The following is a 15340-nucleotide window of genomic DNA, read 5'->3' as shown; positions in this document are numbered from 1 at the left end:
GCAAGTGTTCATAAAGGTTCAGGAACCTTCATGTCATGTTTTTTGCAACTCATACAGATGTTAGATATGATCAAGTACATGGTGCTTTTTTATTGTTTCACTGTAGGAGCAAAAACTGTCTGTAAAAGCTTCAAGCAGTTGTGGATTATATTAATTGCGACATTGTTCAGAAAATTGCCTTATAAGTACTGTTATCAGTTTTTTTTCTTTTAGCTTTATGGGTAACTGTTTAGTATAGGCTGGCACACAGTGGCATTACTGGGCTACTGATCTGATTTGGGCCTGCAGACTTAACTTCAGGGTGTTGCTGTTGTAATGCTAGAAATGCTGCATCAAATTTGAACATTACCTGTAGAGAAAGAGTGGGGCAGGCTTAATTAACTTTGTCATTTGGCTACCACACTTAATGTTTCAGTCTGTATTGCTTTGTGTCAGTACAGTTATGTGGCATATAGAGAGAAATCCTTGAGTGTAACTCAGACATCCCTGGTCTGATTAGTAGCCTGGACAGGGAAAGAGTAGGTGGGAGGAGTGATGAGGCAGTGCCTTTTCACCTCTTTCTGGGAGGAGAGGTGGGCATTGATACCCAAGTTGCAGCCTCTAGTTTAAAATCCCTGGTGGAGGTGGGAGATTAAATGGCGGTATTTGATTGCAAGGAATGCAGGTTTATTTGAGCAAAGCTGATGGGGGGAAGCATATACAGAACATATAGAAGTGGGAGACATGCCCTCACTAAGACCCACTGCATGCCAAGCCCTTGACCTTTAGCAGGCATGCACAGTGAAGACGTTATAAGCATAAAACTGTGATCGTCGCAGAAGATGACAACACTTCCTGAGCTTGACCCTCAACCCATGTGAACAAATATACTGAAGGATTTTCAGACTTTCACTCCTGAGGAAAAAATGGGCCTAAGTGAATGTCAAAGGTGAAGGGAAGGCTCAATGGTCAGGGGGAATTTGAGGAAGAAATTGTGTGTGTGTGTGTGTGTGTGTGTGTGTGTGTGTGTGTGTGTGTGTGTGTGTGTGTGTGTGTGTGTGTGTGCGAGAGACACAATCGCATATGGATCACTTTGAGGTGGTTGAATTTTTTTTTCTGTTAAAAGTGTGCTGTGCTCATGAGAGTAGTCAAATGCTTGAACTATTGATTGTAGAGCTGGTCCAAGTCTATACTCGAAGAAGGAAGGAAGGTTCTTGGTTTTGTTTGTTAGTGCTGAAACTTTTGTATATACTAAAAGTTTCAGCATCAGGGATTAGTAGTTTGTGTGTATGTACGTGTACCTGTGTACGTGTGTGTGTGTGTGTGTGTGTGTGTGTGTGTGTGTGTGTATACGCACGCGCCATAATTTGCAGGTTAGGGTTAGAGCAAGGGCTTGGTAAGGGGATAGATTTAGTGTTGTGCAAGTGTTTGTGGGTTACGGTTAAACTATGGGCTAGATAATGAAATAGATGTGATTTTGTGTGTGTGTGTTGGTGCCATATTCAAGTTTATCTTATATAGTGACAATGTTATGGAAAGCATTTTTCTAAGGTAAAGGCATTAAAATGTCATTTGTCAATGACACTGTCATTATTCAAACACATTTTTGTTCTGAATGTGATGGTAGATTTTTCTTGTAAGATGGTAAAAGGAAAGGGTATTCCTTTTGTGATCTTTTTGAATTTTGTTAAGTTTGATTTTCAGTAACTGTTTTTGATGTACTGCCATTGAATTAATCCATGTGGTAACTGCCCAGAAATTTCACGTGAAGTGGTTTACATTGCTATTAAAGCTTCAAACCTGTTAAAACTAGCTCTGAAACAAGTTTTGATGGTTTGTAGTGTTTTTTTTTTCTTGAATAACGTCTTTAAGAGTCGAACTTTGCCTTTGACCTGTCAGGTGAGATGATGATATCCTTTGGATCTTTTCCTAAAGAACAGAGAGAGACTGTTATTATTCCTGTATCTAAGAACAGCATGAAGTATAGTGTGGATAACTATTGACTTAAGTAGCATTGTGAAAAAGTGCTTTGGATAATACTTAAGCTGTTACCAGATGCAGTAAAAGAGATTAGACATTTATCACCATGAGTTTATATAGGAAAGCTCTTGTTTAACAAATCTGGTAAGTGTCTTCGTAAAATTAAAAAATTCAATTGAATTGTCAGCAGATGTAATTTATCTGGATTTAGCAAAGACCTTTGCTTCATTACCTCACCAAGAAATATTAAATACAATGTGATCGTTAAGCATCAGTACTTGTTATAAGGTTGTTTTTAAACTGGTTGTTGAATACAAAATGTCAAATTAAAGTGAATGACTCCTTTTTGTATGTTAAAATTGTTAATGCGGGAGTTCCCTAGAGATTGGTGCTTGGGCCAGTGTTCGGCGTTTTTATGTCTGAAGTTCCCCTGAACCAGAAGATCTAGGTAAGCAAGTTTGCAGACAGTGCCAAAATATGTGTATATTAACCACTGCAGAGGATTAGGTGAATTCGCAGCAGTTTATGAATGCTGTTGACAACTGATCAAAACAGAAATTGTTACTTTTTAATGCTAAGAAATTTAAAGATGTATGTTTTGGAAACGGTAATTATGGTTATCCATACTATAAGGTTTTGTGAATTATTACAGACAGTCACCTGCAATTTGAATGTATGTACACAGTTTCTTTTTATATGTAATCAGTCTGAACTGCTTTGTTGCTGCTCACATTTTTGTATTTTTTTATTTGTGAAATGTTTTCTGTTTCACTTGTACTGAGCCTGAAACTGATTAATATTGATCAGCGTGCTACCTGTTAAGCATATATAAATAAATTAATAACTGTAAATATAAACATGGTGATTAGAAAAAGTTATATTATCATGAGAGGCCTTCTCCATTTTCAAATGGGAGAAGAGTCACTCGTCCAGGGATCTTAACCTAGTTTGTGACATTAACAGAACATGCTGGAAAGAAAGATACATCTCCCAGAGATTGCTGATGTTCATTATGTTACCCTGCTGCAGTCATCACACTTGGGTTATCCTGCCGTCAGGCGGTCCCGCAGTCGGCCCGAATTCCAAAGTCTTGGTCCGGCGTCGGTTGCTGTCGCTTCTTCCCTGACATCAGTGTGCCAGGGGTATATAAGAGGCATCCAACGCCATTTTCTTCAGTCTTTCTTGCCGCGCGGTGCCCGAAGCAGAAGCAGTTCGCAGGTGCCGGTCGGCCGACACCTGAGATTTTCGATTTGAATTTCAGTCCGAAGTCTTCAATAAAGCTAAGTACCCCGTTGGGGAACATTTTCTTGCCTCAGTCCGATGTCAGAAAAAGTTAACAATTGCATTTCTTGTGGGAAGCAAATACCTCATAAGGACTTCCATTCCTATTGTATTCCTTGCCTAGGCCCAGACCACGATGTCACAGGTTGTCGGTTTTGCGCTAGGTTTAATAAACAAACTATCAAACGCCGTTTTGACTTCGCACGGCATTACTTTGGTAGGAAATTTAATTATATCATGCCGTCGGAGTAGCTGACAACCGCCATTCATAAAAATCGCAAGGATAAGGACAGGCAGCCTAGGAATAAGCCAGACACCGAGGCCTCAGCTGGGCCTGTCGCCGGTTCTCCGTTTTTCAGTGAGGCACCTATGCAGCCCCTGACGACCGCAGAGCTGGAACCCCAGACAGCTGCGGATTCCCATGCGGAGTCTACTAGGCCGACGCAGCCATCTACCGACACCGGAGCAGAACCTAGACACCGGTGCAACGGAAACACCTTTGGTTACAGAAGGTGTCTTCAGACCGACTACACTCGCCATTAAATCTTATGCTAAACTTAAAACTCCTTTAAAACCAAAGAAAACTGTACATCAGTCTACAGTTTAAGGCCCCATGCCTAAGAAACAGATGCTTAAGATGGCTGAAGATTTGATTACCCTAATCAGGGGTTTCCATCCCCCTCCTGATAAAAGACCAAGACAAGAGGAGGATTATGCATCCTCTGACCAGGTTTCTCTCTCCTCAGATTCTTCTGAGGAACAGGATTACACTTTTCCACCTTATGAAGATTCTGATGCTGAAGACTCTATTCCCTCAGCATCTCCCCCGAAGACTACTCCTTTGGGGAAACTTTACATACCATGAGGGAACATTTCCACTGGGAAGGCCAGGATTACTCAGATTCTAAGAAAAGGCTCCGAGAGTTCCTTTTACTACCCCAGCATAGACCTCTTGCTGTCCCTCCTGATCTAGATATTGTGGATGATGTCTACTTGGAGTCTGGTTTAAATCCAGACTCTCTTCCTCCTGCTCCAGCCAAACCAGACAGATACTACAGAGTACCTGACTCACACAAATTCCTTTATAAAAGCCCTGTAGCTGACCCAGAAACAATTTCCCAGGGTCCTAAGGGAGCAAAAGCTTCTATGGCTAAAAATCCTGTGCCCTCTGAAAGGGATTCCAGAGCCCTAGATAGATGGGGAAAGAAAATATACACCTCAGCTACTCTGGCTATGAGAGCATTAAATTGCCAGTTTCACATGTTGAAATATCAACAGTTCCTAATGTCTCAGTTAAAACAAAAAATGAGCACACATTCAGAACTGCCTGAATTCAAGGAAATGCAGGATCTGTTGCATGCAGCTGAACAGGTGGGCAAACATACTTTACAATGCCGATTTGATTCATTGGAAGCTTCTTGTAGAGCAGCTGTTACTGGCTATGTCATACGTAGACATGCTTGGTTAAAAGAACAAACCCTCCCTGACCATGTTAAAGCAAAATTATTGGATGCACCTTTACAGCAGGATGTATTATTTGGTGTCAAAGCAGAAGAGGTTTTAAAGAAAATGGAGGATAAGGCAAAGTCTATGCAAACGGTCAAGGATTTTTGCAGGTACAACTCTCTCGTTTCAGCAGAAATTGGCCAACAAAAAAACGGTCCTTTCCAGCTTCAGACAGATCACAGAGGGGCAAATACAGACGCCCAAGGGGCAGAGGTCAGTCACAGGGCCCTTACAAACCTCGCCAATGGGGTTCTGCTACCCAGAAAGGAGGAGAAGACAGGCCCCAAGCTAGCAGAAGACAAACACAATGGCTCTATCCTCAAACTACCAAGCAAATTTCTCCTGGCAACTCCCTTGGGAGGAAAACTAGCATTTTTGCAGACAACTGGCACATCATCACAAAAGACAAATGGGTTCTAAACATTGTCTCTCAAGGATACAGATTCCACTTTCATACCTTACCAAGGATCAAAGGAATGCCAAACCTGCCATCAAATAAATGGGCAGAGGCACAAAAACAAATTACAGCTCTCATGAACATGAGAGCCATTCAACAGGTACCTACACAGGAGCAAGGACAAGGATTTTACTCAAGACTCTTCCTAGTCCCAAGAAAGGACAAAGCATGGAGACCCATTCTGGATCTTTCAGTTCTGAACACCTATCTGCAAGTACCAAAATTCAAGATGCTAACACTACAGCAGCTTCTTCCCATGCTGGGCAAGAATGCTTGGCTAGTCACTTTGGACCTCAAGGAGGCATACCTGCATGTCCCTATCAGACAAAATTGCAGAAGATACCTCCGCTTCATTTGCAGGTTCAACGCATTATCAATTTTTTCTGCACTGCCCTTTGGCTTATCTACTGTGCCCAGTGTCTTCAAAAAATGCCTGGCACCAGTAATTGCATTCTGCAGACAAAGAGGAATTCAAATATACCCATACCTGGATGACTGCCTTTTTCAAGAAGAAAGCAAAGACATTCTTTTAAAGCATCTGGCATTTGTCAAACACCTTCTAAGTTGCCTAGGGTACACAGTAAATGAAAAGAAATCAAAACTAGTGCCCTCACAAAACACAGTATTCCTGGGTGCCAGCTTGAATACAACGGCCCAGATGGCTTATCTCACGCCAGACAAGCAACAACAGCTGTTTCAATATTTCAGAATAATGGCAACAAAGACCCAACTCCCTGCAAGAAAAATTCTGCAGGCCTTGGGATTCATGGCATCTTGCATACTACTAATACCATTTGCAAAACTGCATATGAGGAAATTACAATGGTACCTGAAAAGTGTATGGACTCAGCACAGCCACAGCTTGGAAACAATGATACCACTCATTCCCTGCCTTCAACAGGAGTTTCTATGGTGGGCACAGGCATGTCACCTCAGCAAGGGTCAGCCTTTCACCTTACCCACAGCCAGGCAAACTATGACAACAGATGCATCGGACTATACCTGGGGAGCACACATGGCAGGGCAGTGCATTTAGGGCAAATGGACTACAGATCAGAGGCATCTGCATATCAATCAAAAAGAAATGCTAGCAGTACAGAATGCCCTAACAGCTTTCAAGGACCTTCTACACCCAGGACAACTAATAATAAAGACTGACAATACCACAGTCATGTGGTACATAAACAAGCAAGGGGGCACACATTCCTACCCTCTATGCAGGCAAGCAATGACCTTGTGGAACACTGCACTCTCTTACCAGGTGCAGTTACAAGCACAATTCCTGCCAGGAAAGAAAAACACATTGGCAGACGACCTAAGCAGAAACATCATGGATCCACACGAATGGAAACTCCACAAGTATTTGCAATGATGGCTCAAAAATGGGGACACCCAGACATAGATCTGTTTGCAAGCCCCCACAACCACCAACTTCAAAAATTTTGCACAAGGACCTTCCATCCACTAGCTTGGAAAGTGGACGCCCTCTCATTCAGTTGGAAAACATTAACAGTGTATGCCTTCCCTCCACTACCTCTTCTAGCAAAGGTACTGCTGAAAGTCAGATTAGAGAGGCCACAAATGATACTCGTTGCACCAGACTGGCCACGCCAGCATTGGTACCCAGTTTTAAGGAACATGGCCCACGGCCCACCTGCATGGCAAATTACCTAAACAACCAGCCAACACCTTTATCCAAAGCTGTTATGGATGTCATTCTAGGCCAGGAGGCCCAGCACCAGGAAAACCTATTCAGACAAATAGAAAAGATTTTGCGCCTGGAACCAGGCTAAAGGCCTAAATCCCCTTGATCCAAACATCCCTCAGATTCTACAATATTTAACTGAGATGTTACACAAAGGACTTTCCTTTTCATCTGTTAGGATCCACGCCTCAGCAATTTCAGCTCATTACAGCACGGCTCCTCCTTTATTCTCACATCCACTCCTAAGACAGTTCCTCAGAGGGGCTAAAAACTTAAGACCGCCAAGGAGAGCTCCGACACCTACATGGGATCTCAACTTTGTTCTGGAAAAGCTTACACTGCCTCCCTTTGAACCAGCTTTTTCAGCTGACTTAAAATTTCTTTCATGGAAAACTGCCCTAATACTAGCAATAACCTCAGCTAGAAGAGTCTCAGAGCTACAGGCACTAATGGCAGTGGAACCTTTCATCATTTTTCATCAAGACAGTGTCTCTATGAACTAATCCTTCCTTTATGCCAAAGGTGGTATCCAGTGTGGCCCTAAACCAAACCATTCACTTGCCCACCTTCTTCTCAAATCCCAGAACAAAGGAGAAAGACTCCTGCACTCTTTGGACATTCTCAGGCAATTACGTTACTACTTGAATAAAACTAAGGCTTTCAGAAAATCTGACCAGCTTTTTGTAGCCTATGCTACAGGATCACAAGGAAAAGCGGTCTCAAAACAGACCATTTCAAAATGGATAGGGCATTGCATACGTTTTTGCTACATACATCATGGGAAACCAGTACCTGCTAACATTAGGTCCCACTCCACCAGGGCTACAGCTACATCAGCAGCCTTTCTCAGGGGAGTGCCAACCAAGGATATTCTGGAAGCTGCTACTTGGAGTTCAGTGCACACCTTCACCAAACACTATCACTTACCTCTATACTCTAAGACTAGAGCTGGTTTTGCCACTGCAGTTTTGCAGGGCTTACTAGCTTCTTCTAACCCTGTCTGACTCCACCTCCCATCTTTAGCTTTGGGATTCAACCCAAGTGTGATGACTGCAGCAGGGTAACACGATGAACATAGTGCAGTTTTGCACCTACCATAAATGTAGATGTTCGAGTGTTCACCCTGCTGCAGTCCAGGTTACCCTCCTTCCATCCCCTCTGAACTAGCTGAACTTATCGCTACCACTCTATCCTATACTACCTCTGTGGTGTATTTGCTTGTGCCTAAGGGTTTTGTTTTATTTTTATATGGCTATATGTATGTATATATATATATATATATATATATATATATATATTTTGCCTACCTATTGGGTGCACCTGACATCTGGGGCAAGAAAAACTGAAGAAAATGGTGTCGGATGCCTCTTGTATACCCCTGGCGCACTGACATCAGGGAAGAAGCGACAGCAACTGACGCCGGACCAAGACTTTGGAATTCGGCCGATCATGGGACTGCCTGACGGCAGGATAACCCAAGTGTGATGACTACAGCAGGGTGAACACTCGAACATCTACATTTATGGTAGGTACAAAACTGTACTTTCCTCTGGTATAAACTCCCAATTCACATGAAGCAGAACTTCTTAATGACCCTATTCAGTCACAACCTAGACAACTGGGTAGGAGACTGCAAATTCACTATGGGGGGTGACACCTGTGTCCCTCACAGATCATCGGTGGTGATCATAGACTCGCTATGCAAATAACGACCATCTAACCAAGGTCAGTTAGGGAACACTGGTTTAACATGGCTAGGCTTGTAAAGGCCCTGGGGCCATTAGCCTTGTAACCTCCTATGACTAGTAGTGATGAAAAGGTTTTGATACCACTGCAAGACAGCAGTTAGGCCTTATGTAGAATATTACATGGCAGCTGTTATTTTATATATCTTAGCTGAATATGTCAGCGAGGTTTAAGATTTACCACATAAATCTCAAAAATAAAGCATCTAAGATACAGAGATGGTATAGGTTCCATTAGATTAAAGGTTAATTATCATTATTGGGTATAGAGCGTTACTCAGCATACATTTGTAACAAGAAATAATAGTTCCTTGGTAAATCTACTGAAAATCAGTACAGCCATCAAGAAGACCTCTTTTCAGTGGAGTGCTGGTAGACTTTGGAACTTCCTCCCACTGTAATATAATGAAAGAAGAAAGTTTGGATCAAGTGACTTTTGAAAATAAACATTGTTTGGGAACGGGTGTATATGTGACCCTGAATTGTGTGGAGAAAGACTCTTGCATAGTCTGTTTTGAGACTGTTGCATTGAAACGTTGAGGTTTGTTTTAAGCAAGTTTTTAGAGTTAATTGGATTCGGTACATGACAGCAGTGTGACCGCCTCCATATTTTTCTACAGAAAATGTGAATCACAGCCAGATGCGATTTCTAGGTGCCCGTTGTTGGCCTCCACACGTCACAAGTTCCCTTCAGAGAGCTACCTGTAGTTTTTGTTTTATAGCCTGAATCCCTGGGTCTGCAAGTACTTTCAGTCCTGAACAAACAAGTCTGACCAATCAAACCTTCTGCATTATTTCATTCAGAACAGTGACCATCTTGGGGTATCAGTCTCTCAGATGTTTACTCTAATAGAACTCAATTACAGGTGTTCTGTGGAAAAATATTTTGCAGAATGCCTCCTCTCTTTGAACCCTCCATGTCAGATACCTTCCCTCTTGAAAAAAGTAGAAGGAATCCCTCACCAGAGCAATTGTCTAGCTCAAGCATAAGTAATGAGCCCTTGCATACTCCATCCAACTGCTGCAGAATTTGAAATGGATAAGGAGCTCTTCCCTTAGGATGTGTTTTTGTGAGTCCCTAAATTTTAAAAATGAACACTTAGCTGTCAGATTCACAGAGAAGATACCCTGAGCTTCTTGGGATCAAGGAGTTCAAACTGATTGCAGCCTTTCCTGTTTTTCAGGCATTCTAAGATGCATTTCCTTGGAATTAGTTTCTTAGTCATCAGCACCCAGAAATCCAGACATATTTTACAGGTTGGAAGAAAAGGCAGAATACTTGCACAAACATCTGATGGCAGAGCTAAAAGTCATTTTTGCAGTTGTCTTCCGAGTATCTAAGCTAGTTGCTGCCATTGACTCATCCCAAAATAATAAAGAAAACAATGTGATTGGTATATTTTACACAGGAGTATAGCTAGTGTGGGGTGATAGAGCAGCTGCCTCAGGCACAAGGTGTTAGGGGACACAACTGACATTAAAAAATGAATGCCAGTACTGCATTTGTGCTCCGAGATGAAGCAGCATTTCTGCACTTTGTGGTATTTGACTTTAACAAGCCACTTGCTACATTTACAGTAAGCAATTTGCAACAGTTTTTGAGGGGTGCCTAGTTTGAGGAACTGCACAGGACACCAGAATACTTAGCTGCAGTGCTGATTTAACAAAAAAGAAAACAAATATATATATATTTCAGCCATCATATGCATCAGAGCCATCAGTTCTCAAAAAACACGCACAGTCTAGGGGAGGGGATAGTCTCACATAACTGGAGGATGTGCGAGAAGGTTATTTCAGGTGCAGCAGCCCTTAGGAGACATGCCGTGTAAACTAATTCAGAGCACAATTAATGGAGGTTAAGCTCACAATCAGGACTAAGAGTCCAGGACACCTGACGTCCTAGTAGAATAGTTTGACAAGTACAGCTCGTAAATGAAGAGTGTACATACACTTTTTTGCAACATATGTACCAAACCTTGTCATAATACAATTTGATGAAATACAGAAAAAGTAATTTTTTGTTGATGGGTGAACCCCATTGCAATACCTTTGTGCCAGAGCTTTCCCCTTTACTTTATTATCTTTATGCCAAAATTACCACATCTTGAGAGAAAGAACAATCACTGTCTGGTATTGTAAAACCTTTCTCACTTTCTTTTTTTCAGTATGATTTCATGATCAGACAGCTCACTAAGTTCCTCATATGAGACAATGATCTCCCTTGTATGTTATTCAGGCAACTGTGGCACAAGCACCTACCAGTTTAAGCTGTTAAGCCTGAGCAAGTATTTCAGGAGTTTTGAGTGATCCAGGCAGGTGACTGTAAGCAGAAGTGTTGGTATGATGTAACAGGTGCTTGTGGCAGGGCAGCTGGCTCAGGTACTTCAGTCAGGGGACTCGCATGGCTAAAATCTAGTCTCTTCCACAGGACATCAAAGGACAATGCCTGACAGAACAAAAGAAAAAAGGTTTATTATGTTTTTTTTTTTATTAGTGTGTGTAGGTATGGTATTTTTTAATTAAATTCTCATAGTTTAAAAAAGTGCATAAATTACAATTGCAGGCAATTACAGACCAATAAGTCTGACCAGCCTCATATGCAAAGCCTTTAAAAGAGTTATCATGGAACTAATCAGGACAAGGGAAACCTCCAATCAATGGACTCATCTCAGTTTGAATTAATCAAGGGCAGGTCTTGCTTACTCAGCCTGGTGATTTTTTTTAAAAGGTCACCAAAGCAATGGATGAAGTCAAAACTGTTCACATTGTATACCTTGACCTGGGCAAAGCTTTTGACACAATTCCTCACTTAGGCATAGTTTGTGTGCCTGTGCGTGTGTGTGTGTGTGTGTGTGTGTGTGTGTGTGTGTGTGTGTGTGTGTGTGTGTGTGTGTGTGTGTGTGTGTGTGTGTGTGTGTGTGTGTGTGTGTGTGTGCGTGTGTGTGTGTGTATGTATGTGTATATATATATATATATATATATATATATATATATATATATATATATACATTTGTTTGTCATCCACTGGATTGCTAACTGGTTCACAGATAGGAAGCAAAATCAAAACAGGGGAAGTTACCACCACAAAGAGACCAGTCACAAAGTAGAGTCCCCCAAGGTTCTATGCTGGGACCTCTCCTATTTGTTATCTACTTTTCTGAAGTAAGTGGCAATACAAAAGGGCTCTGGCTGAATAAGTTTGCTGATGAAAGAAAACTAGGAGCATTCATTGGATCTCAAAATGACTTAGCCATTCTATATGAAATCATGGCCTGAAACTAAATTGTATCCTTTCGGAGGTCCTCTATCCCAGGGAACTGCAACATTAACATTATGCCCCTAAGAGCTGACCCATTTGTTTGGGATTTCACAGCTTATGTGGTCAGTGACCTAGCATTTGACCAGCATGTGTCCATTGTTGTAAGAAAGTTCTTCTATGTTGCACAGGTTATAAACAAAGGGATTGTGTCTAGCTCTAGGGATGTCTCCCTCCCCCCTTTACTCAGTCTTCATTAAGCCAGTCATTGAATTTACTGTCCCCTTTGGCATGTATTTGTCCAGGCACATACAGCAACCGGATGCCCACACAAGAGATAACCTTTACTAAAATGTTAGAAGGCCTAAATAACATGTCATACATGGACCGATTCAAAGCCCTGTCACTATATTCTACAGACTGCTAAGAAGTGACCTGTGTCTGGTATACAGGGCATCCTCCAAGCCATTACTGAAGGATTTATTGCATATCAACAAGTCAGATGGCTTCAGAAATATTCTGTTTAGGGATGTAAATCTCTTCTGCAACATCGACAGAATGATTTAACGGGACAGTGTTATGGAACAAACTCCCCATCCACACAAAGCTCATCCCTGTTCATTTTCAAGCGCAGCTTGGATATGTGGATGGGAAACAGAACATTTACACCAGGACTGCACCCTATATCACTAATGGACAGAGGCATCTCCTAATTTTTTTTTTTATCCCATTCATGGACCCCATCAAATTATTTATTTATTTTATTTTATATTTGTTTACTGGGATAGTCCAACTGGGCTGTTGACCCTTTTTCAGTGGAGGCCAGGGGGGGGTCGCCCACATTACAGTCCTACTTTACATTCAAACAGTATTATATAAAATATTTAGATAGTTGAATTAAATATTAATACAATATATAGAAACAGGGTAGATTGCAATAATAGGTTTATTCACACATAGGTTGTATGTACAAAAATTCAAACTTAGTACAATATAATAAAGCAATACAATAATAAGGAGAATTAACTATATTAGAATAGGTGTAAGTCAATATATATTAAGAAGTTAATGATGGCTTATTTGGTTTAAAATGTAGACAAAGGGAGTGTTAAAAGGCAGTACTTGATTAAATAGTGACAATTAAAAGAAAAGTTGTAAGTCTCTGAGTTAGTGAGTAAAAGAAAGGATTAAAAAGATTATGGGAGAGAGAGAAAAAAAGATGAAGGTTTCTTAGTAGGAAAAATAACTATTTGATGAGTCCGGTAGAATTTAGAACTATAAATAGTATTAATATTCAGCCATGTTTAAGACAGGAGCAGAGCCATAATTTGGATAGGTGAGACTTGAGAAATGTTTTAAATATATGCGGGTTACCAGTGGATAGTATTGGCTGTGGAATCATGTTCCATAACCTGGAGATACTATTGGAATATAGAGTCACCATGGAAGTTGTTAGACCTAGTGACTTGTACAAGGAGCTTATCAGAGGATCTGAGTTGTCTTGTGTTGGATTGGGTTTTAAGTAGGTTTTGTAGAGCTAGACATTTCTCAGGTTGATATATTATCTTGTGGACTATTGATTGGGTAAATATAAGGAGATTGGGTAACTCTAGCCATTTAGGTTGCTGTAATGTAATACAGTGGTGTGTTCTAAATGGGGAATTGTTAGCAAATCTGGCAATTTTATTATAGAATACTTCAAGTTCAACTAGTTTGGTTTTCTTCAGGTTAGTGAAAATAGCAGAGGCATATAGGAGGGAAGATAGTAAATGTGTCCTGGCGATAAAGTTTGGCTCTGTAGAGGAAGCCAAGTTTTATGTGAACATTTTTAATGACAGTTGCCTGGTGTTTGTCGAATTTCAAGTTGTTATCTATTGTGATGCCAAGAACTTTGGTATGAGATACTGGTTTGATCATGGTGTTATTTGAGAAGTAGATTTAGAAAGTTGTATATTGGTTTGAAGGTTTATGTTTGTAAATAGCATTAATTTTGTTTTATTGGGGTTAAGGATTAATTGTGATCTGGCAAGCCAAGATTCTACATCAGTAAAACAGAGTTGTTTTTTTTTTGAGAAGACAATTTTTTTTGAGGAGTTGGGAGAGGGAGGGATACTGCACGTATAAGAGTAGAGTCGTCTGCATATTGTATAATTATAGTCAAATTAGTAGCAGGATGGAGATTTTTTATAAAAATGTTAAAAGAGGGCCTAAAATTGATCTTGGTGGTACCCCAAGTTTAACAGGTAATGTAGGAGAGAATTAATTGCACCATTTTACTGCTTGTTGTCTGTCTGATAAATAGTCCATTGGAGGGCAGAGTGGCTTAACTTAAAAGACAGGCATTCTTGTAAAAGTTTTTGGTGGGAGACTGTAGCAAAAGATTTGGATAAATCAAGGAATATTGAGGAGACTGGCTGACCATTGTTTCTAAAATGGTTAATGGTGTCTGTAAAATGTAAAAGTGCTGTGGTGGTGCTATGGCTAGGTAGAAAACCATGTTGGGTGTTAGAAGATTATTAGAGATAATATAATTCATAAGTTAAGAATGGATATTTTTTCTAAGATCTTAGGTAGGGGTGATAAAATTGCGATAGGTCTGTAATTAGTAAGGTTAGTGTTGGCTCCCCCTTGTGTAATAGTATTATGTAGGAATTTTTTCCAGAGTTTGGGTACATGGCTTTCATTAATGGAACAACTAATTAGTATCGATATTGGATAGGCTGTAGATTCAGCTGCTAACCTAAGGTAGTCAACAGGTAGATTATCAGAAGCAAGAGTGGCAGGTTTTAGTTTAAGCAATCTTCTTATTTATAAACCTGGTGGAACTGTTTTAAATGAAAAGTCCCCAGTAGAGTTGTGAGGTTCAGTAGGGATTTTTAGTGGGGTAGTATTTGTTTTGGTAAGGTTTAGGATGGAGCTAGTGAAGAAGTTATTCAATTGGGTTGCAATGTTATCTTGTTCATTTGTGGAAGAGGGAGTTGGGGTGACAGACTGACCTGGCTGTAATAGCCGATTTGTACTTGCCTAGAATTTTTTAGGGTTATTTTGATATTTCTGTTGTGCTGTTATATAGTATGTTTTTTTTTTTGTCATTTCTTACCTGTTTTGTTTTATCTGTTTCTAAGTTGGCGATAATTATTTAGTGTAGTTGGGTTTTTATTAGAATGATATAGTGCCCAGACCTTATCCCTGTTTTGAGAAGTCTTGGCTCTTTTGTTTACTAAGGGGCATAGTTTGATTTAGTTCGTATGGTTCTTAATGGTACTTGACTGTTAAGTATGTTCAGGAACATATCATTAAAATATTCTACTACAGTATCAAGTGGGAGGGATGAAAGAGGTGACCAATCAGTGTTTTAAGGTTAGCAAGAAATTTTAAGAAGAGAATTTTTTGTTACGTATTTCTTTGAAAATTGTGGTTTTGGGAAAATG

General features: G+C 40.4%; 1 protein-coding gene across 3 annotated transcripts in view; it reads left to right on the top strand.

Moving 5' to 3' along the window:
• CHD6 (chromodomain helicase DNA binding protein 6) overlaps positions 1 to 15340 on the top strand; it is a 2211516-nt gene that overhangs the window by 643459 nt on the left and 1552717 nt on the right. The gene's annotated exons all lie outside the window — the stretch shown is intronic.

The sequence above is a fragment of the Protopterus annectens genome, chromosome 12.part0 (assembly GCF_019279795.1).
Source record: "Protopterus annectens isolate FY-2018-M chromosome 12.part0, PAN1.0, whole genome shotgun sequence".
Lineage (NCBI taxonomy): Eukaryota > Metazoa > Chordata > Ceratodontiformes > Protopteridae > Protopterus > Protopterus annectens.
The sequence above is the reverse complement of the archived record's forward strand: the minus strand, read 5'-3'. Positions and strand labels throughout refer to the sequence as shown.